The 22,110-nt window shown below is 48.2% G+C and overlaps 1 protein-coding gene across 5 annotated transcripts in view; it reads left to right on the forward strand.

Moving 5' to 3' along the window:
- LOC116841812 (protein dachsous) overlaps nucleotides 1-22,110 on the forward strand; it is a 428,326-nt gene that overhangs the window by 231,012 nt on the left and 175,204 nt on the right. The window lies entirely within an intron of this gene.

A 22,110-nucleotide genomic window follows, 5' to 3' on the forward strand; every position in this document is an offset into this window, starting at 1 on the left:
CGCAACGGATTCTCGTCCGTTACTGTCATTCTCTCCTTTCCCGCGAAAATTGCCCGTCCTCTCGTCGATACTCTCGCTCGCACGATCGTGGCCGCGATCGCTCGATAATGATCGTTACCGGTACGTACTTATGTACGTAACACCGCGCGAATACACGCGAACGTACTACTCGCGGCATCCAAGGGCGAGGCGCAATCGGCGAGACGCGATCAGCTGGAACCGGTAGGAAGGAAGAGGTGCGCTCGAGCCACCGCAAGATACGCGATGCGCTTTTTGCGCTAATATTTGGAGCGATTTTGAAATAATGATCGTCCTTCCTCTCCTCGCCGAGCCGGGAGATATCGGAGGTAGTGGGCGGCCGTGCGGTGTGGACGAGCAGCTGAGAGAAAGAGGAGGCAAGCGGCGAGGAGAGAAGACGGTGGAGAAGAGCCAGAGAATGGAGAAGAGAAGAGAAGAGAAAGTAGAAGAGGGAGGAGGAAAGGGACGGCCTCCATGGGCAACTTAATGAGATCACGCGTAACCGAAAATTGTCTGACGTACCGATTTTATTGGAACGTCCGTCGGCCACGCAAAAATGGTGCCCGTGGGCTGAACTGGTAGCGCACAATGTAGACGTCCATGATGATGTCCAGGATGATATCCCTCCCCGGCGTGAAGGGATCCGCCGCCGCGTGTACAACCGGCCCAGTGCGCGTTAATAATACACATTCGCGTACGTACGCTCCTCGTGATCGCCGTTGTCATGACGTAGTCCCGATGAGTCCAGCTCGACCTGATGAGATGGCCGCTAACCGAAAATCAGTGTACGGCGGTGCTGTTGATGGTAGTCGAGGGGAATACATTGTATGAGCCAGAATGGTCCCGCGCCGAGTTAATTGGAAGTTCACGGACGTTTCAACGTGGTAATGATAGCGTTTGTACCGATCCCTCATTCACGTCCGTCCAGTCGAACCCCGGTTGTACAATCGAAAGTCGTTTCGCCCGTACTCGCTGCTTTCTTTTTCCCACTTTGTTGCAATCTTTTCGCAAGAATGGGTAATCCCGCTACGTTCGCCGCCTCGTGACGCGTCCTACGATCGAGAAGATTGGATCCCACACTGTGTACTGCACACATCGCGATAATAACATTCCCACGTTGCTTCTTTTTTGCGCGTTAGGCGCGGGAAGAATTATATACTTTCCCCTCCCCTCCCCTTACACCCACCCCCGCAGTCCGTTGCGTACTCTGCTCCCCGTTAAATTAACTTATAAATACCAGCGTCGTGTGTCGGGTCTCTTTCGTTAGTTTCCACGTTTAAAGCCGCCTATGGACGGCCACTGTCTTGTAAACTTTAACCTTTCGTAGCGGCTCGCGCGAGGCGCAACCGAAGGCAATAATCATTTCTTAATCTTCTGTACTAACGCGCCGCAAAACACGCAATACGTAATCATTACTCACGCATATGCTGCGGCAAGAAATATCAATGCGCCCGGAGACTACCCGCGAGACTACACTCGACACTCTCACGTTTCATTTTCTTGCGTCTCCGACGCCGCAACAGCCGTGACGAGCAAACGCTTTCCCGACGCGCACGTGTGTCGCGTTGTTCGTGGCAGAAAGGCAGAAGCCAATCGTAGTGGTCGACAATTTCTGCTCTTCGACCAACGTGTGAATTCTCCCTGACATATACGTTGCAGCGCGAGCGTAATGCGCGAGGGAGCGCGAGGGAGCGCAAGGTGCACGTCCGGTGCATCGCGATAATAACAGCTCGGCTGATCCTTCGCGATCGTCCTTGTCGCGCGACGTCGGTTCCGTTGGCGAGTCTCGACACGATACGATCGGGAACCCTCGAGGACGTCGGCAAGGGTGCAGCGGTTGCCAGACCCCTGCGAAGTGGACGAGACGTGACATAGAGAGACTGACAGCAGTCGTTACGTAAAGATCCGAGCAATCGCCGCTGATAATCTGTCCCACCATTACTGCTTAACAGTACGACTGTTACAATAGCGGGCAGGTTACACGTCGCGCCAACGAATGATTTGTTAGCCGCTACCAGCCGGCGATCTCGAGGGAAGCCGTGGTGGAAGCCGCGACTTCTGCGTTCGCGTCGCGTCGCGTTACATCACGTTCGCATGAACGGAGGTTCCCCGTATAACAAATTTCTTGGGAATTGGGAATTCCCTAAAATAATTAGGGTTCTAGTTGAAAGTGTAATGTTTCAAACACATAGATTTCGACTTAGGTATCTTTTTGTTCTCGGTAATCTAACCAAAAGCCCGTCAAAAACTGTACAATAAATGTTGTGACACTCCATGAAAATATATGTGTCGCTGCCCGCGTCTCGCCGTCCTGTCTCTTGGCTTCTCGATTCAACATGCTGGCTGCTCCATCGTGACATCAACACTCGTGTCTACACACGATTTAGTCGAAGATACACGTATTAAATAACGCGATGCCGACAAGACTAATTAAGTATCTCAAAATACGCGACGAAATAATCTAATCACTCAAAAGAAATAATAGATAACGCGATCAACACGTGGTATGCGTGTCGTTCACCGGTTCGGAATTGAATGGAGACATACAAAAAGGTCCGCGAGGCACAAGGGTAAATCTTGTTGAACCTCCTTGAAGGTCCCGGATGTTTTGACTGTGTAGAGGAACAATAGATAACGCACCGATACACGTAATCCCGTTAGTCAGCTCGGAACTGAATGGAAATATCGGGAAAAATCTGCGAGGCACAATTTCATCGTCCTGAATGTCCCCAATGTTTTGACGGTGTGATCTTCCGACGCTCGTTGATGAGTAACGACTGTTGGCGACGACAGGGGATGAGTTTAAATTTTTTGCAAATTGTATTCTCGCGCGTTGTATACTTCTTTTTGTAGCCAAGCGTTACGTTGCATTTTAAGCAAAATATTACGAACGCTTAGAGGAAACACGTCGAGGAATTAAAAGCGTCTTAAAAAACTAACGCTATAAGAACAGATAAGAAGCTAAACAGGAATTTCTAGTGAACTGAACATGAAGAGAATATTATAGTAAAAATTACAATGCAATTTTAATAGTTCCAGAACAGACTGGTATTACGAAAATTATAATAAAATGATCATAAATGTAATAAAAGTTGTCATGTTTACTTTACTATGTTTTATTATAATTTTCGTAATAGTGCCAATCTACTCTCAGACTATTAAAATTGCATTGTAATTTTCGCTACAATATTCTTTTCGCACGTGCACTGAAAGAAAAAATATCTAAAAAATAAAATATATAAGATATTTCTTCGGAGAATGCTAAAATAACACATTTAAATCTAGTCAAGCGACGCGGTAGCGTCGCGACGCCAAGTATTATTTTATTTCAATTGAATAAACAATTGCTCCCATGAAAAGCTCAAGTTTCAAGAAAATGTATAGCTCCTTATTTGAGAAATATATTGGTGGAAGCAAATATATTATTAATATTTATGAAATAATATTCAATGAAAGATTGTAAGAAAGTTTGTAAGAGACAAATAGACGTTCTATTTTATGTACATAGATTCTAAATCTCGATTATTATGCACCGCGATCGTAATGATCGCTCGATCGCGAGATAAAATTCACAATGTCGACTGATACCCAATGGTCATATGTACAAATGTCAGCGTACTTATTTATCGGTTACGGCGAAAGTCGCGAGGACGGACGTCGTTGGCCGGCGGAGGCATTTGCAATTATCGGCGCGTAGGAAACGTTTACAACGGCTTGTACGACTGCTATATATTACACTTTCGCAAATAATGTGGGTGCGAGTTCTATCTCGTCCTCGATTCGCTTATTTATCTGAATTCCTTCGTGCGCGCCAGATACCCGCTGCCATTAACGATTAATTACGCAGCCTTGGCCCGCGATTTTGCAATTCGCGAGCGCGAGCGACGAACACACGGCGATATAATACATCGGCGAACACGTGCCGACAGATATTTATCGTTCTTAAAGTGCGAGCCGCGAATCATTTTCTTTCCCTGCGCGCGCGCACTTTCGAGCGCGCGGCGTCCTGTAATTTCGTCTCGACTGCAGTCAGCTCCGAACGCGCTCGGCTTCTTTGGCTCGGAGGATACCGATTACGAGAGCTCGCAGTCAATATCGACGCAAAGAAGCATCGGGGAGTTGAGAGACGGAGACGATCTTCGTCAGAAATCAAGTGGAAAGAATGATACTCCCGACAATGAAATCAACCACAAGTACCGCGATGGCGGCGGTAAGAGATCCGTTGAAAAAAGAGGGACAAGCCGGAGGTGAACAAGGACCTTTGTCGCGTTGCCTTTTTGCGATCGAGCCTTTTTTTACGGTCACGTCGGAACACAGCAGCCGCTGAGCAAAGGACGTGTATGCGAAGCGATCGTCGTAGCCATCGGGCGCGTTCGAGCATAGCGTAATTGTTTCGAAACGTATTACCGAGCCTCGGCGAATTTTATTTTCACCCTCTCTCTCTTTCTCTCTCTCTCTCTCTCTCTCTCTCTCTCTCTCTCTCTCTCTCTCTCTCTCTGTTTCTGTCTACGTTCCACCTTTCCGGTCGGCTTGCCCGCTACGCGAACGAGTTCGTTTGGTAATGGCGGCGCGACGTGCAAATTTCGATAGACAACTCCGGCCAGCATTTTCGCGTCCAGTTGTTGTCCTTCGAGGACAATCGCGCGAGTATACCCGAATCAAAATTTCCGTTCTAATTCTGACTTGAACTTTCTAACACGTTCATATTCTGTAAGATCAGGTTATGTGTTTAATACACTCAAATCCTATGGATATAGAAGTGTCAAAATAGACATTAAATGAAATGATGAAATCGAAAGTAGAATCAAAATTTCGACTCGAGTAATGACTGCTTGCGCAACGATCTTGCGAACGGAAATCGAAAGAGCAGACTTGTTTAATAATTAGAGGATATGACCGAGTCTGAAATGCGGAGTACAAATCTCCTCACAGCCAATTCCCGCGACTATTCTCATAGTGAAGGAGACGAAAAAAAATAATTTATCGCGCATGATTTACTCTGAACGGGATAATATTTCGACAGGTCGTGTGAGGCGCGCGATAGAGAACACCCGCGGCAGAATAATGACGCGTACACGATATAACACAGGGATCGATCATAACTATGAGCAAGTTTTAATCATCGTACCGCGGCTACCTCGGTGTGTCTACTACCGTAAGATTGGCCCCCGGCGAGACCATATTATTTATGCCTCCGTCCAGCCAAATGTATACTCAGCGCTCTCGCGTACGTTCGCTCTCTCACTCTTTCTCTATCTGCCTGTCTATCTCCTCTCCCCCTTCCGCCCTCTCTCTTCCTCAACACGAGGATCGGAAGCCCTCGGACGAAATGCGCGAGAGACGGTAATATACATAATGGCAGGTTATGCGCGAAGTAATCATAAGCCCGACTACGAAATTTGCGCGAATGCGTCCTTCGGCGCTCGGCAGGATCGGAGGGGCGAGAGAGCTACCCAAATGTCTTGCTCGCGCTTTTTCTGCCACGATGATATGATCGCGTTAAGATCGAAGACATTTCGAACGGCGATGCGTGGAGCGACTCGTGCTCCCCTGTGCTTAATTGTCCCGGCTAAAAAAGAGCCGGCCGGCATTCCGCCGCTATTAGCGGGAGATATCCTTGGAATGAAGAATCGGCGCGCGGATACGCCGCCTTCGTTGACTATGATTTATGCCGCTTCTGATCCAGGTATTTGTCGGCGCTCGATTGCTATGTACGAATGATTTCGTCCTGGCGTACGCGCTAAGACGTAGTGACGAGAAGTATTTGAAACGTTCGGCCGGGCACGCGGATATTAATCTTGTAATGTCGTAGTTTTGCGCTCTACGTTATTTGATTGCGCGCATATGGCGGCCGAGATTTGATCTTCCTCATCTACACGGCGAGGATTTGGTTATGAAAATTGCTTTATAGAGTTTTGCAACCGAGAGTGATAGACATTCTGCAGTAACTCTGTTCTTCCATCTCGTGAGTGCTACTTAAAAACTCAAGTATGCTATTAAAAAATTTGCTATGTTTCTAGCGAAATTCATTATGTTCGAGACAGACCTTACTGAGTCTAATTCTCTGAAACTACTAGAAACATAGTAAAATTGGGGAGAATTTTTATGAAGAAGAACTTATAATATTCTCTCCGTGTATACACGAAGTCATATATGTATAGTATATTTTAGAAATCTATAAACAATAATTTGATTTCAGCAAACTAAATTATTCTCCATCAGTCGGAGTTTCGAAATTACAGACATACAGATTGAGATCAAAGTCTCACGTTTCCTCTTTTTCTCCGCGATACATCTTTCTTCGAATTCTAATGATAGTTCTTCCCCACCCGCATTGAACCCAAAGATCTTTAACGCGATCTTCTTCATTGTCTCGCAGTGGCGACGTGTTGATGGGGAAATTTCGGTCGTCCGGTATCGCGCAACGCGAGCGTAACGCTACGTGGGGGTAACATAACGATCGGGTAGCTGCCGGGTATGGGGTACAACCATGCGGCAGCAACCTCCTGTGGGTAAGCCGAGGAACGCCGAAGGAGGTAGGTAGGTAGTGGCAGGTAAGGCAGTGGTAGTCCTCGGTGCTGCCTGGTCCGCCGTACCATATTATTAAGGCGGCCAACCGGTGTGACGCTCCGCCATCTCGGGAGCCAATGGGACCGCGTCTCATCGCGGCAGGAATGCGTCCACTACTCCCGCCACTCTTGCCCTCCACGAAAAGCAGTCCCCACCGTTTCCGGCACGGTCGACGAATTCGCCTTCTCGCGGCGAAATCGATCGCCGATTACCTTATCTCGACCTCCCGCCCCTCCTGACGTGACTCCCGAACCTTATTAACTCTCAAATCGCGCGACTTCCGCTCCCTTGATCGTCTCGGCGAGCCACCAGGAATTCGCAAACACCTTCATTCACGTCAGCTTTTCTCTATCAAAGTGCTTGTCAATCATTATAAAGGCATTCTCGTTTTTTGTTACATCCCCCTGAATGAGTTCGGCTACGTGTGCGAAATTAGCTGGCTCTCGAACGCACACAGCCTATGGTTAATTTTTATTACATTTCATTACGCGCAGCCCGTTCGATATAATCGACTTTTATTTCGGGAATATCTCGAATTAAAATGTAGAGGGAGGATTTAATAAGGTGTTCTCGTACGCGCGCACGAACCGCACCGTACGCAAAATCTCCGAGCAGGCGCGAGAGTGATATCGCGATCTCACACACGCATTACTCTCTTATCCGGTATTACTACAATATAACCCTTTATAAGATAAGAGGGACAGGTAATTACTCGGGATATACATGTCGCGTCAGTGTATTCGGATTTGATACGCACCTTCATCCCGCTGTCCGAGAACCGATCGATCGTCGTCCTTTTTAGCGCTCTTCCGTGTGTGCTCCACGGTGAGAAAAAATCGCGGAGTCTCTCAATTAACCGACGAAATGTTCCAAGATTAAAGCGCCCGGAGGTTAATGCGATACCTCCGCAAATAAGTTCCGAGGACTAATTTTCGGGAGAATATTGGTCTGCCTCAGAAAGAGACGAATACCTGGAATCCATCGTTTCCTTCGAACCTGGATTATCACTACTCTCGATTAGTCAGGGTGGCTGAACTCGCTCCACCTGACGAACCAGCCCGTTCGCCTCTTCCAATCACGATCTTAATAACCGCGCACGCTCGAAAAGAGAACGACGACGACAACGACGACAACGACGACGACGACGACGTTGACGACGATGACGACGACGTCGACGACGACGACGACAACAACGATAACAACGATGACGACGACGACGGAGACGAAGACCGATGATGACGATGAGGAAGAGAGACTTACGGTGTTGGTGAAGAAGGAGGGGAAGAAGAAGAAGAAGAAGGGAAGGAATAAAAGAGAGGGACGTTGGATCGTCCGTGGCATCCGAGGCGCGTAATAACAACGACCAGAGCCCCGATCTTCGTAGACAATTTACGAGGGCAAAGTGGGTCATAAATGTAATTACGGCTAAATTATGATTATAGAGCTACCCCTTGAGGACTGCCTCGTCTGTCTGTATCCGCGGGGGGAAGGGCGAAGGGTGGTGATGGTGGTGGTGCTGGAAGCAGTGGTGCGTTGTTTCTTCGACGAGAGTGTCTCTCCTTTCTTCGAATGTCGTGCAAATCGCGCGTGCGACTCGATCGTTCCTTATTACTTCGTAGAATAAATGGTTCTCTCGATAACTGTCGACGATGACTTGCAATTGTACGCGGCTACCCGTCAGTGTCGCGTCCCATCGTCAATGTAGATGTGTTAGTCGCTCGCGCGCAAAAACTGTCGGGTTATACACATAAGTGGACTCGTACCTTTAAGGCGCTCTTTGTACTCGAGTCTTGTTAATCGATATATACACGTCACGTACGTGAAGCCCGTACGTGGAGATTGAAAGGCGAGGAAGGAGGAGGAAGAGGAGCAGGAGGAAGAGGAGGAGAAGAGGAGAAGAAGGAGGAGGCGCTGCATGAGCGCGGAGCAAGGATCCTTATTAAAAATAATTCCCATGCGAGAGCGGGACCCTCCCCAAACCCACCCACCTCTTCCCCGTTCGATTCTCCGTCAATTAAGAAGGGCCCCCATCGATCCGTCGTGGATCCAATTGGAAATAAAGATCAGCCGGCATGTTCCGGCGCTTTCCGACGCTTTCGCGAGCTTTCGTAATCATAGAGTTTCGCGATATGCTTGTTAAATCGGCCCGATCGTCGAGGGCAGTCACATCGCCGTATCGCAACCGCGGAGGGCTTTCTCTCGGTTATTTCACCGGTGCTTCCCCATCTCTCCACGGGACCGCTGTTACTTCTGTGCTGCTGCTGCTGCTGCTGCTGCTGCTGCTGCACGATCATTACACATCACGCTCACGACCGCGTACGAGACATCGATCGCGATCCATCGTTCACCGGCTCGACCACCTTTCGCGTCAAACGGACGGGACGCGCGACTAGTCGACGGGAGGTCAAAGCCATTGTCCGACGAACTCGTGCGAGATAGGGTGAAACATCCAATAGCCGGCGCTCGATTTGTTTTCGGCACTCTTGCGCGGATCTTATTAAATACTAACTTAAACCACCCGGCGTGTTGCCTGGGCTTCTTATATCTAGAATATCTAAATTTGAATTATCACAAATAATTTCAAAGGGCTGAAATTATAGGAGGAAAGGGAGATTCAAGTACCATGCAAAATTTGGTCGCTTAAAGGATCACTTAAAGAATTTAGGAGTTAATAGAGAACATAATAGGAAATACCGACTACTACACGTTTTCCTTTACATAGTCTTAAATTAACGCACTTGCTAATTTATTAACTATTTATTAATTATTACTTATTATTTGATTATTTCTTTTTTAAATATCCAAATTTTAATATTTGATAAAATCCGCACGAGAATGTAAAAAACAAATCGATTTTCGACTGCTGGGCCTTTTTACATTGAGAGAAAAAATATTTAAGAAATAATCTTTTGATAGGTACTGATAACATATTTATAATACTTATATATTGATGTGTAAAAATTATTTTTTAAATATAAAAATGTACGTTCTCTAAAAATCTTAAGAAAACCCAATCTTTCAAGAAAGCAATTGTTTATTCTATCTAAATAGAAGAATTTAGATTTAAGTAAATATATTATTGGCACCCTTATCTCAAATAAATATGAATTATTTTTTCTCTCAGCGTAGCCTGACCGCTGATTGCCGGCTGACGTGGTTGCTTACGTTTCTCGAATTAGCCATTCGTCTAAATTATTCTTCGTGACTCTTATGCACCCCGATTATGTTCCCGACGCGGTCGAGATGTTTTTTTACCACGTTGCACCATCGGTCAAGATTCACTTTTACGTAGTTCTACAAAATAGCGCAGTTCGGGAAAGATTTATATCGAGCAATGCCGTTGTTACTCGCGAGGGAACGCTCTTTCATCGACGGCGTTTAAAGGAGCTAATTCGCGGCTAGTCCGCACATTTCTCGCACGGCCTGCCCCGTCCGTGCACGGCGTTCGTCGTGCCGCCACCGAAGGATACACAGTCGGCGAGATCTCGTCTTTAACCTGGCGTCTCTGCTACCGCAGAGCCCCGTGGGTCAGGGCCGGGGGTCGAGCGTGATTTTCCTGGCCCACCGCGTGTTGCAGCCGCGGCCACGCTTCGTTTCCTCCCGGTGAATCGCTCGCCCGTCCCCCTCGCTCCGATCGTCGTTGGAGGTAGAGACGGCGGCAACGGAAGAAGATTATAAAACGGAACCGTACAGAATCGAGGTCGGCGGAGGTCTATCCGTGAACTTCCGATGAATTTGCTCCGCGTTTCACTTTCGCACGCCTGTCGAATGTCGGAGTCGAGTGGCGAGTTTCGCGCATTGTTTCGTATTTCCTGTGCCGCCGTCTCTCCTCGTCTTTCACCCTCTCCGAAAGGGTCTTGTATTAACGTGAAACGAAGATCCCAATGAGACGAGACGTAGGGATTAAAAATTGGCAGGTAATCGTGTGGTGAATTCGATTACCGCGAGAGAAAGAGATCCCCCCGAAGGACCCGCAAAAGATACGTACGACCGCCGTGGACGTAAACGCGGCGCTACGAACTCTCAACAGGGGGTTCCGCGTTGCTACCAGCTTCCTTTTTATGATTATTTGGCGGCGTTATTACCGCTTGACCCGCCATTAAGCGGTTAAACGAGCCGAAGCGAGAGAGCTCTGGCTAAGCTCTTTACGACAGCCAGGGACACTCGCTTCCGAGGAGGACGAGAGGTCGGCCGGGTGGGCCCTATCGGTCCTCATACCTAATTCACCCCGTACCCTCGTTGAGACGATCGACTTGGACATCCGAGACCCTTGTAATGTGTCGAGAAATTACTCCGCTACGGTCTCATTTCGATGTAACTTCCCCGCTACCGACCTGCATTTCGCAACCATAAGCGCTGAGAGGAAAAAATGGTTGATCTAACTAAAATTATAGTTATTTTTAGCTCCGACCATATTCATTGATTGCTCCAACATGAAAATAGTAGTAGCAACGTACATATCAGATTATTATAGTTACAGTAGACATTATAGTAGAATTAGATTTAAAGAGAAGCGGTTTTCTTGACCATAATTTATAGTAATTATTTCTCTTTGTGATTTTTTATAGTTGCATACACCAAACATTTTTTCTGAGGGTAAGGGAGGAAAGGAATAAAGTCCGAACTCCGTAATTCATTTCAGAAACAGTCAAGTAGCCAATAAGTCTATACTTTTCTATGTGTTTTACGAAAATAAAAAAGAAAAGAATAAGCATTAAAAGCTGCAACATGTTTTAAACAAAAAATCAAAACCTTAAATTAAAACGAGAGAGATATATCTCATAATAATCTCAGAAATAATTTATATCTCCATTTATTTTATTCGTACATGGAGAATAGTGATACTGTTCAAGAATGACCAATGAATCACACGGATGATTAATTGCATGCAAAATATGTTACATTTTATCGAGCAAATAAATTATTCTGCCCTACATTCCATATCTGTCCTACTGAGAGCTCCGTGAGTCAATTGCGCCTCTTTCCCTTCGCGTTTAATTGACGAGTCGTTGGACTCGCGAGTAGTTCGTTACTCATCTGTCTGCTCTCGCCCTATTCGGCGACGACAAGGTGTCCGTGCGCGAGATTACGAAAGCTCTTAGCGCCGTCGTGGAATCGTCGAGTCGTGTCACAATCGCTCTTCGTCGTCGTCGTCGTCGCGGTATCAAGAGACGAGCGACAAAGACGACGACGACGACGACGATAACGGGGTCCCCGCCTTAATTCCATTTATCGGTTCGCCATTTTTCGCGATGGCGGCATACATTAAGCCACCGTTGCAACACGTAGCCTCGCGGATGTACGGTTAGATCCATGTTTCATTCATGAGCCATAAAGTTCCCGAGGACGGTGGCGTGGACGCGGAGCTACGCGAGAGAGCCGCTCCGACGCGGCTCCTACTTCCTCGATCTCTCGTGAGCGTCGTGCGGATTTTACGTATGTATGCGGGCGCGCACGCGGAAACGGCGTTTCTACCGTTCGCGCCGTTCCACCCCGTTTTCCAATTATTCCGGGAATTATATCGACCGTGTCCCTCGTGCCGCGTAATGGCACGGGTGTGGATGTGCCGGGACACTATTGCGCGCGTTTCAACGACAGTAATGGATGATTATAGTCTCAAGTTACCGGCGATAAATGGTCACCGAATTGGTATAACTTGGGAAACCTACGACTGTTTCGACTAGCGAACCGCGAAAATTTCTACACGTGACACCGAAGATACACACATAGAAATACTCTTGAGATCTAATCAGTTCAGAAATAACGATAGATTCTAGCTAGAAATGCAATATTTTATACATGCGATTCAAAGTAAGTAACTTGAAATTTTTCCCGATATTTTTCTCCAATTTTCATTTTACATTAAAGAACTGAGCAAAATATATGCTGACGTTCCAAATAATTGATATACTCTTTGAATGAAATACTCCAAGTGCTTTAAAAATATTTCATTTCTTCATTTTATTTTTTTATTGAATACAATAGTCGATATGAAAATAGGATTTCTTGTTGTATTCTATAAAAGTACTAATTAAAAGAAAAAAGCGTGAGTATTTCTGTTTCAATTCTAGACAGAGAACTCTTGTTTGAGATAAAAATATGATTTCCAATTGGTGGTCGTAATGGAATAATCAATTTTGAGAGAGGTTTAGGCACTCTAACCGGAATCTATGTTGCATCCGGGATAATCTCGGGAAATTTCGATGCGTATATATATTCTGCCAGATATATACATATACACACATCGGTGGATTGTGTCTGTACGGGACGTAAGGAAAAGTTCGACTTGCATCGTCGTGCATCGCCCAACGGTTCAATTACCGCCATTCCCTGCTGAACGTATAATCGCGTACCTACGGAAATCGCCGCGCCGAGTGCTCCTCTTTCACAGTGATGCTGCGACTTTGGCGTAAAAAGCCGCGTAACGCAACGATGCGCGGTGAGAGCGCAGAGACCAACTAGATGAGATCGGATGACGAGATGCCTGTCAGTGGCATCGGCCTCGGGAAAGGGCGAATAGTCGGCGATCCCGGCCCCGGCAGAACGTCGTTCGTCGTGGAAAGCGACGGTATCCGGATACGGAGGATGGATTTGCCGGAGCATCTTCCCCGGTGGCGGCGGTGCTTAACCGATGCCCGGGTTGTCTCATTTGCATTCACCCGAGAACTCGAGCGCCGCAAACTTTACCCAGCAGAATACCACGAGAGAAAGAGAGAGAGAGAGAGAGAGAGAGAGAGAGAGAGAGAGAGAAAGAGGAAAAGGATAGAGAGCCCGCTCTCTCACGTGTCTCCACGTGTATTCGTTTGTAAACCAGGCGCTTCTCCCTCATCGACCGCATCGCGTCGCGTCCTCGCGCTCTCACGACCGTCCTTTTATTCCGCGATATAGCAGCGCAACGTATAGTTTCTCCTTCCTCATTCCACACGATCCCATTCTCTCTCGGCGGGGGCCGCCACCCCAGCCGCTCTATCCAGTTTCTCTCGTCTGCATCACATGCGGGTCGCGGCTGTTCCGTCCGCGGAGAGTATCCTTTACACGTAGGCGCGAAGTAATCCTAAGTAACCGACCCTGCCCGGCAGTACGTTTGGCGTCGCTGATGGCCCTCGTTGTTGTTGTTGCTGCTGCAACCGCGTAGTTGCCGTTGGCGTCTCACTGACGCTTCTCTCGTGGCGTAACGGCACACTTACGAGCCAAGAAGAGACTTGGACCAAGAGGAATAGCGAGCACGGGGTGGGAAGGAGAGAGGAGAAGAATAGGAGACGCGAGCCTTGCAGCAACAGCCAGCTCCGGGTTCGCCGTTTCGAGTTACACGAGTTACTCGCACCGTGACCCATGACGCGATTCCGGGACTATCCGCGACTCCCTTATCTCGCCACCTTTCCCGTTTTCTTGACTTCTCTCGTGAACGCCGTTATGACAATCGTCGTTCGTCCGCTCCCGCGCTTCCCGCTCGAGTCCGAGATCGATGATGCGATACGTGCCGGGTCCCCGGTATTCCGCCAGACCTCCTCACGCTGCTCGTTACCGCGGCACCAGCCAGGTCGCGAGATTGATATAACTGTGGTCATATCGGCAAAGTGGGACTGATATCGGCGACGAGATCGACGCGAGAAACAGGTTAATCGCGAATCGGACCGGCGCGTTTAACGGACCGTTTCCTTTGTAACGTATCCCCAAATGGAGATTGGCCGCGGCTGCTGTATCCGGGATCATCGGTTGTCCTTCGACGCGGAAAAATTTCGCCGGGCGGCGCGCTGCCTCGCCGGCGGTGGAAGCAACGCGTTAAGAATCGCGGCACTTCCAACCGGCCGGGGAGGAATCCGAGGCAGATGGACGATGATGGTCGATAGTTCAAACGACCTCGGGCTTCGGATGAGTTTAAGGAAGACGCGCGGGCGGGGGTGGCGGGCGGTGAGAGCGAGACGAGGAATCTTATCGAGATTCTTGGCGGCCTTGCCCGTCGATTTATCATTCTCGCATAATAGGCCCGCGCGGATATTCCGGAGCTCGCGAGAGAGGAGAGAGATCATCCTTTTACCTACCCCTCCCGCCACTCCCGTTCCTCCTCCCCCGCCGTCCCGCCGCTGCGGGACGAACAACGACACAGCGGCAGAGGGTGGCGTTGAACGCCTCATTCTCGCGGTTTCTCTTTTCTCCTGTGAGAAACTCGATCCAATCTTCGCGCTCGGATCTATGTAGAGCGTACGGCGCATTTGTCTACCGTCTCTCCCCTTAAAGTTGCATTTCGCGGCTGGTCAGGGACTTCCTCGTCACCCCTCCGCGCCGTACGTTTCCCGCGGGCAGAAACTCGAAGCCCTCTCGCCGTCGAAGAGCCAAAGGCGAACCGGATACGCTCGGCGTTCGCGCGCGAGTCGGATCACCCTTGATCATCCGCGAGGAGTCGTGATGGACTGGGCCTTCGGGAATTTTTTCGCATTGTCGCGTATCTGATTACAATGGACGCTGAAAGAGAATTCGCTTCTGGCCGAATGTCTCGTGCAATGGCATGGGACAGAGGGGGAGGGAGGGAGGGAGGGAGAGAATTGCTAATAATTGTTATGTTAATAATTGACGTATCGTTATTAATCGAAATCCGTCCCTGATATTTTCGACGATTAAAAAAAAGTAGACTAAACTACCTGCGATATTAATTAATAATTTGAGCGATGTAGGCTCTTCGAATTTCTGATGGTATCAATGACCAAGCCGTCGCAATCTGGCTTATACATCTTGATAGCGTCCGTCGAGGCTGGACGGTAAGGTGCTGATGGGGAAAAGGGGTTTTATTCCTTCTTTTTACCGTCTCGCGCTGGGTCCACAGACTGGTCGTGAAAGTGACAGCGGCAAAAAGCTCACCGTCCAGTTTAAAGCCGATAAATATCAGATGCAATATCAACCGGGCCCATATGGTATGCATCGCGCCAAATGGCCCTACGGTCGACAGGCATCGCTCAACAAGATTCTTGATACGAATAACTGGGCTCAAAATACAAATCGCGGCGTGGGCACATTGTAATAAATGTGTAACTCGGAACTCTCTTCCCGTATAAATTGCTGCGCATCGTCTGACGTTGGGTCCATCGTCAGGCGCGATAAATCCGACGACATATGAATTCCCGAGAAATTCTTCCGATCATCCGCTTCGAGAGCAGCTTCGATTTTGCTGACGGTGCCGCGTTCGTGGATCACGGCGCTCGCGCAATGGGCGAAAACGAAGGAGGCAGAAGAGAGGACGAGGATATTCCGACTGGATCCTTTTAGCCTGGGGGATGCCAGCAATGACATACTCACAAACCCAACATCCGTACGTAACTCCGCTGCTTGTCTTCTCCCCGTTCCGCGCCCGCCCCCCTGTCCACCCTCTCCTCGTCGTCCGTCTGGTCGGACGACCATATTTTTTTGTGCCCCGCAATTATTCGTCTCAAATTACCGGGCCGGGCTGTACCGCGGAAAACTTATAATGCTGCAACACTCGTACAAGGTGGAGTACCGGTGTTGCCCGTCGGCGTAATAAAAAGGTCGCTTCAAATACAACCGTCGAATGCTCGGTCATAATCCCGAATGGCGGCTGCGTACCACTCGCGTATCATCGGCGCAGGATCGGGCAGAAAAGAATGCAAGGGATACTTCGATGCTTGCTCTTTGATGTTCACCCTTTCTCTCTTTCTCTCTTTCGTGCGTGTTCGCGCCGATTTGCACGGAGCGACGTGAGATTTTTGCAGCTGACCGTGCACGCGGCCAATATCAATTAGGGAGCAGGTGGACGAAGGGGATCGGATCCCTTGTGAAAGTTGTTTTATCGCCGCGGAGTAAGACCTCCGCGTACAAAACAAGGGTACTCTGGCCGAGAGAGATACTAGTCAACAAGTACGATGGTGTCCAGTGAAGCCGGCTGTTAAGCGATCTGTGTGTCAATGTCGGGTCATCAATCGTCCATAATCCCGGGATATTACTAGGCGCGCTCTCGTTTTATTTGTCCGTCTCAGTAATGGCAGCGGGACGGTTCCACCAGAGCGTGCACGGTTTCCCGCGAGTCGAGTCGCGATGCACGATCGAGAGAGCCGCACAAAAAACGCCTCGGGAGCGCCGCTGGGCCCCTTACGTAACCTCGGGATAATATTACCCGTCCTTTTCTTTTTTTCATCGTTACTCTCCTCCCCTTTTCTCGTTTCCTCTCTCGCGCTCTCTTCTACATTCCGCACTTCTTCATCTCCATTTTCTCCCGCCCCCTTCCTCCCGCCGCCAGCCGCTCGTCCGGCAGAGACTGTCCCTCTTCGCGCGGCCACTACCGGAACCCCGTAATTTGTTCGACGACGCGTAAACTAGGCGCGCTGTGGGAAGAGAGGGCGCCGCTCGGAATCGTCGAAATTATGATTTCGAACGACGTCTCTCGGGTCTTCCCTCACGCACACGTGCGCGTTTTCACGGCCAGCCACATGCGCGTATGTGTGTGTACGTCGCGATCAGTCGTATGTGTGTTCCAAGGGAACGTTTCCTCGAAGCAATCATCATTACGCGTCTTATCGACGATACCTAGGCACGACCCGTCGTCGCCTGTTGTCGTCTACGACGGCTCCGCGTGTCCTTTTTCGAGACGCAAACGAGGTCGTTGCTGAACTCGCTAGCTAGAAGCAACTGCTCCTCCTAGAAGATCGAGCGGACAAAGGAACTGCGCGCAACGATGAAAGGGAGAGAGAGAGAGAGAGAGAAAGAGAAAGAAAAAGAGTAAACTAGAGAGAGAGAAAGAAAAAAATAGGACCGCTTGTTCGGACATCTCTGCCGCGAACCGTTACGAGTAATTGGTTCTCTAGAACGCGATTCCTGAATTCCACCGCGCGTTCCAACGCAAAGATATAAAACACGAGGCATTTCCGTAATCGCGGCGCGATACCTTCGCGTTCACCAGGGTCGGGCTGTAAACAGCCATTGTTCTACAGCGCGATCGTTACACGACGGTGTGAATCGACGAAGGGGGATTGTGAGCCGTTGCAGAGGATCGCCAGCCGGCAGAGGTACTTTCGAAATCAAAACGTCGGGCCGTAAATACTTGAAGGAGGCACAGAAGGGAGAGGACGTACAAGTCAATGTCTAACTGATTTTCACAGATTCTCACGGAGCTCTCTCGCGAGGAACCGCCGCGCCGTGGATGCGTTATGTGAAAACGATATTTGCGCGCGAACGAAGCGGAAAGTTTTTCTGCGCGATCCCTTGCACCAAGCTTTTTCAGGAGATTTATCGCGCCGTGACCGCCATTGATTGAGCCGTTCGTCTCTCGAGGATTGTACAATAAAGCGCGCGGCTTGTACATCAGAATACTTTGCACGAGCGAGATCGCGTATACGCATAATTTGTTGCAAAATGTTTCGCAGCTGCGTGGCCAGCAGGGACGTGGCCAACGTTTCTTAATCTTTGCAATACTCGCAAATGAGAAACGTCGTTTCGGCAGCATCTCCTCACCGCGCGGGGTTTTGCTCCGCGGAACATTTATCTCCTTCACCGACAGCGGAAGAGGCCTACGGACAGTGCGCCATGTAGCTTCCCTCTTTCGTGCTCATTCCACAACGGACGCGATCCCGCCCGCTCGCAACCGCAAAAATCACAGCGAAATTAAAAAGTGATGCGCAGAGAAAAAGAAACCTACCCATTTTGGGCCCCTCGCGACTAGTAATGAATCGCATACTGATCGATAAATAAATGATAGTCTGTTAAAAATCTGATAATCATTGCTTAAGAGATAATAAGTAAAGTAAAAATATCAATACTTGTATTTAATTTTGAGTTTTACTTTTATGCAGTTTTATTTTTTGATTTCTTAATACGAATATTTTTAAATATTAATATTTTTTATGTACATAAATATATGTGTATATTCAATGTACATATTTTATGTTAAGAGTTTAAACATATGAGTTTAAAGACTAAAACAATAAAAATGTCAAAGGTTAGGTACGAATCCAGGTATTGGTACTTTTACCTTAATTCAAGTTTGTATTTCAAAATAGTTTATGATGCTTGTTACCACACGGGGAAAAAGTTTGGTTGAATTAATGTGACAATGAACGAACCAAATGTGTTTTGGTTAAAGGAAACAAAATTTGGTTGTTTATTGTCAGATAAATTTAACCAATCTCAATTTAATTGCGCTATAAAATCTTCCAGATATATTCGTTTGGGAGTATTTGAGACACTGTCTCATCAAATTTTATTGACTAGAGAACCTTTTTAGGACTGCCCATTTTGCTTCTCTAACTATAATCTTTCATTTTAGCTAAGTCCCGTTATTAGCCGCAAGGGGGGCCTAGGGCCCAAATAAAAGTAGGCAAAGTTTTTTCCGGCGTTGGCGCAAGTGAACCGCGGTAGTCTACCGGATAAAACGACTAATTCGATTGATCTATTATTACCCATTACTGGCATGATGACTGACAACGTTAAAGCGTCGTTCCGCTGGAACCGTAATTATTAGAAACAGTGGCACGTTTGTGCACATCTCAAGCACTCACGGCGCCACGAAAACATCGGGACGCGCGAAAGGGGAACCGCAGTATTAAGTTAAGCGCGTTAGAGGAGAGGGAGGAGGAGAGATGAGAGACGCGCAAAAAAGAATTCCTCCGTTAGGCAAGGTTGCGTGAAACGTGAGACGTCGTCCCATACCCGTTTTCCTCCGCTATCCCTAATGACGTCGTAACGGTCGTGGACGACAATGAGATTATCGCGATGCAGAGCCGTGCCGATACATTCGTCCCATAAGGATGCTTAATCGTCCTCAGATCCTTCTCGCCGAGGAATATCTCGATGCTGTTATCCTTGCGTTTCCCTCGTACGATCGACGGATACGAGCGGGCGCGTGAGTACGCGCGCGCGCGATCGATCGATCGATCCCTGACGCTCGATCGGGCCGCGCGCACAGGCGAGGAATTAGCGTCGATCGTAGATAACCTCTGTGATTTCTACACGTTTGAATTATAGTTTTGTAACGCGGAGATAGTCTGGCATCCCGTTCTCACGCGTGGCTCTTAACCTGGCTATGCACTGAGCGAACGAATGCAACTTTTGTTTCACGATTAAAAAGATGCGTGTGACGCATCTTAACGAACGCATCCGAACAAAAAATCTTATTCGCATTCGGATCGATTCGCGCCGATAATACGGTTTATCAAAGAAAGCTTATGTGCACGCTAAGAAAAAAATTTAATATTTGTAACTGTAACTATAACAAATTTTTGGTATTGGTAACTGTAATCACATGGAGAAATAATTACTACAAATTATGGTCAAGAAAATTATTTCTTTGTTAAATTTTGCTATAATGTTAGTGATAATAACCTTATATGCATGTTATTATCCCGAGTCGAAATTTTTATTCTACTCGACTTTAACGTTCTAGTTAACATACATTTTGATACTCCAACGTTTTTTGATTCTGTTTAACCTACTAATCTCATTGAAAAATCCTTTTTAGAACCTACAGGTGGCATTTGTTTGCCATTTTCTATCATTTAGAGGTGTTAAGGAGAATTTCCGTTCCTATGTGCATTAAACATACACTGAAAAAGAAATGTTTAGTATTTGTAACCATATTTATAACTATATTCAGGCGTTCGTCTGTTGTTCGTTCTCTCAGTATATACCACCCAGCTTTGCCCGAACACACGGAATTGAATACGGCGAGGTACGTGTTACGCAAGCATCGCGTCGAAAGGTTTAGTAAGTACGAAATTGAATCGCAAATATGTCACACGATCAATAAGACGCACAAGACACGCCGTAGGTTTTACGACGCATCTTAACGCAGATACGACGTGTTAATGGCGATTCGGCGTAACACTTAACGATCATAACGTTTATAAGCTCCGCGCGCTCACGGAGCAGCGCCGGAGTTCGTGATCCGGGATGACAATCTCCACCTTCCGCGGATCGTAAAACGCTCTCGAATTCCTTCGCGGAACGGTGATTCACCCGATAACGTACTCGTTACTTCAACCGTAGGTTGGCGAGAAAGCGATGGCGCCGGGACATAATACGTGCGTCGTTTATGCCGCCGGTGTGTTCGTGGCGTCGCCACCGGGGTAAATATCGAGCATAAATCAGATCGCGGTTGATCACCGCGAGTGCCTCTTTTTCTTTCGGAATAGCGCGCACTTTAATCCCGTCAACGTTAACGTGTCCGGACGATGCCGACTAACTGGACGGTCTCGCAAAAAATCGTGAGCAGCACGCCCGCATAACCGTACGTTCTCTCTCTTTCTCTCTCTCTCCTCCTCCCTCTCCCCCCTCTCTCACTCTCTTCTTCTTTCTCCACATTTGCCCCCTCGTCCCCTCTGCCTCTTTTTCTCTTTCTCCGACGGCTCGATTAAATCGCCGTAGATTCGGCCGGGCTTTAATAATCGCATCGATTACGCGCCGCGTCGCAAAAACGAGCACGTGAAGCGCGCCCGACGCGTTCTTTAGTGGGTGAGAGAGCCCGGGCCGCTATACAGAGGTGCCATATTGCGGCGGTGCCGCTTTGTGAGAACATACGAAGCCCCCGCGCTCGGTGTCTTCCCGTACTTTACGAGACAGGGAAATTAGTTAAATGTGTAATAATGCTCAACGGGGGGTGTCGGGGCTCTCGAGACGCCTTCCTCCTTCGGCAATATTCACGTGTCTCTTCCTACCGTCCTTTCGTTTCTTTTTTCTTCCCCTCCTCCTCGTCGAGATTCGTCGTATTCCTCCCCGCTGTCTTTACCCCCTCGTCTTCTTTCTCCATTGACAGTGTCGTTGCGCTCCCATGTGTGTGCGACGCTAAAGCCGCACCACTGTCATCTTAGTCGACCACACGTGGCGAGCTAAGCTGTTTCTTTTAACGCTCGGTCGGGAACTAAGCCGAGAATTTAGGCAGCTTGTTGAAGGCCGATAACAATGTGACCCGGCGCATCCTTTGGATCCCCGCGGGGGCTATATCACGGTCCCCCGCACTTTTCCACCCTTCCCTGAGACTGTAGTCTCCGAAGAGTCGAGTCGCTGCGCGACGATTAGGGCTGCGTTCGCTTTGGGTGCTTATGCGCTGTAAGCGTCATTCTATCTTCTTCACGTATGTAATGAGCGATAAAGATAGAATGACGCTTACACCACGTAAGCACCCAAAGTGAACGCAGCTTATGTAGACACCAAGTGCGCGATACCCGGTGTTGTGCACATTTTCGCTCCTGCTTTTTCCTGATTTTTCCTGGTCGCGTTTGATATCATCAATGTCACACGTCGTAAAGGACATAGAGAGCGACGGCGGTGGCGGCGGCGGCGGCCATTAAGAATCTCGCGAGTTTTACGAGTATGACGGCCAAAATAACTTTCTACATTCCGTGTTTTACGACGGAATCCGTCAGCCGAGATTATGTGGCACGCTTGCGAAAAAATTAAGGAAACCTTTTTACGACCATTCGACTGGCGTTCTTATCAATTTAATCTGCATAATCGCATAACAAAGTAGGTGTTGCTGCTTCGCCCGCCGTCGCCGCCACTGTCTCTCTTTCTCCCCCCCCCCCC

Source organism: Odontomachus brunneus, unplaced genomic scaffold, assembly GCF_010583005.1.
Source record: "Odontomachus brunneus isolate Ranch 3 - 2012 unplaced genomic scaffold, Obru_v1 Obru_scaffold_018, whole genome shotgun sequence".
Classification (NCBI taxonomy): Eukaryota; Metazoa; Arthropoda; class Insecta; order Hymenoptera; family Formicidae; genus Odontomachus; species Odontomachus brunneus.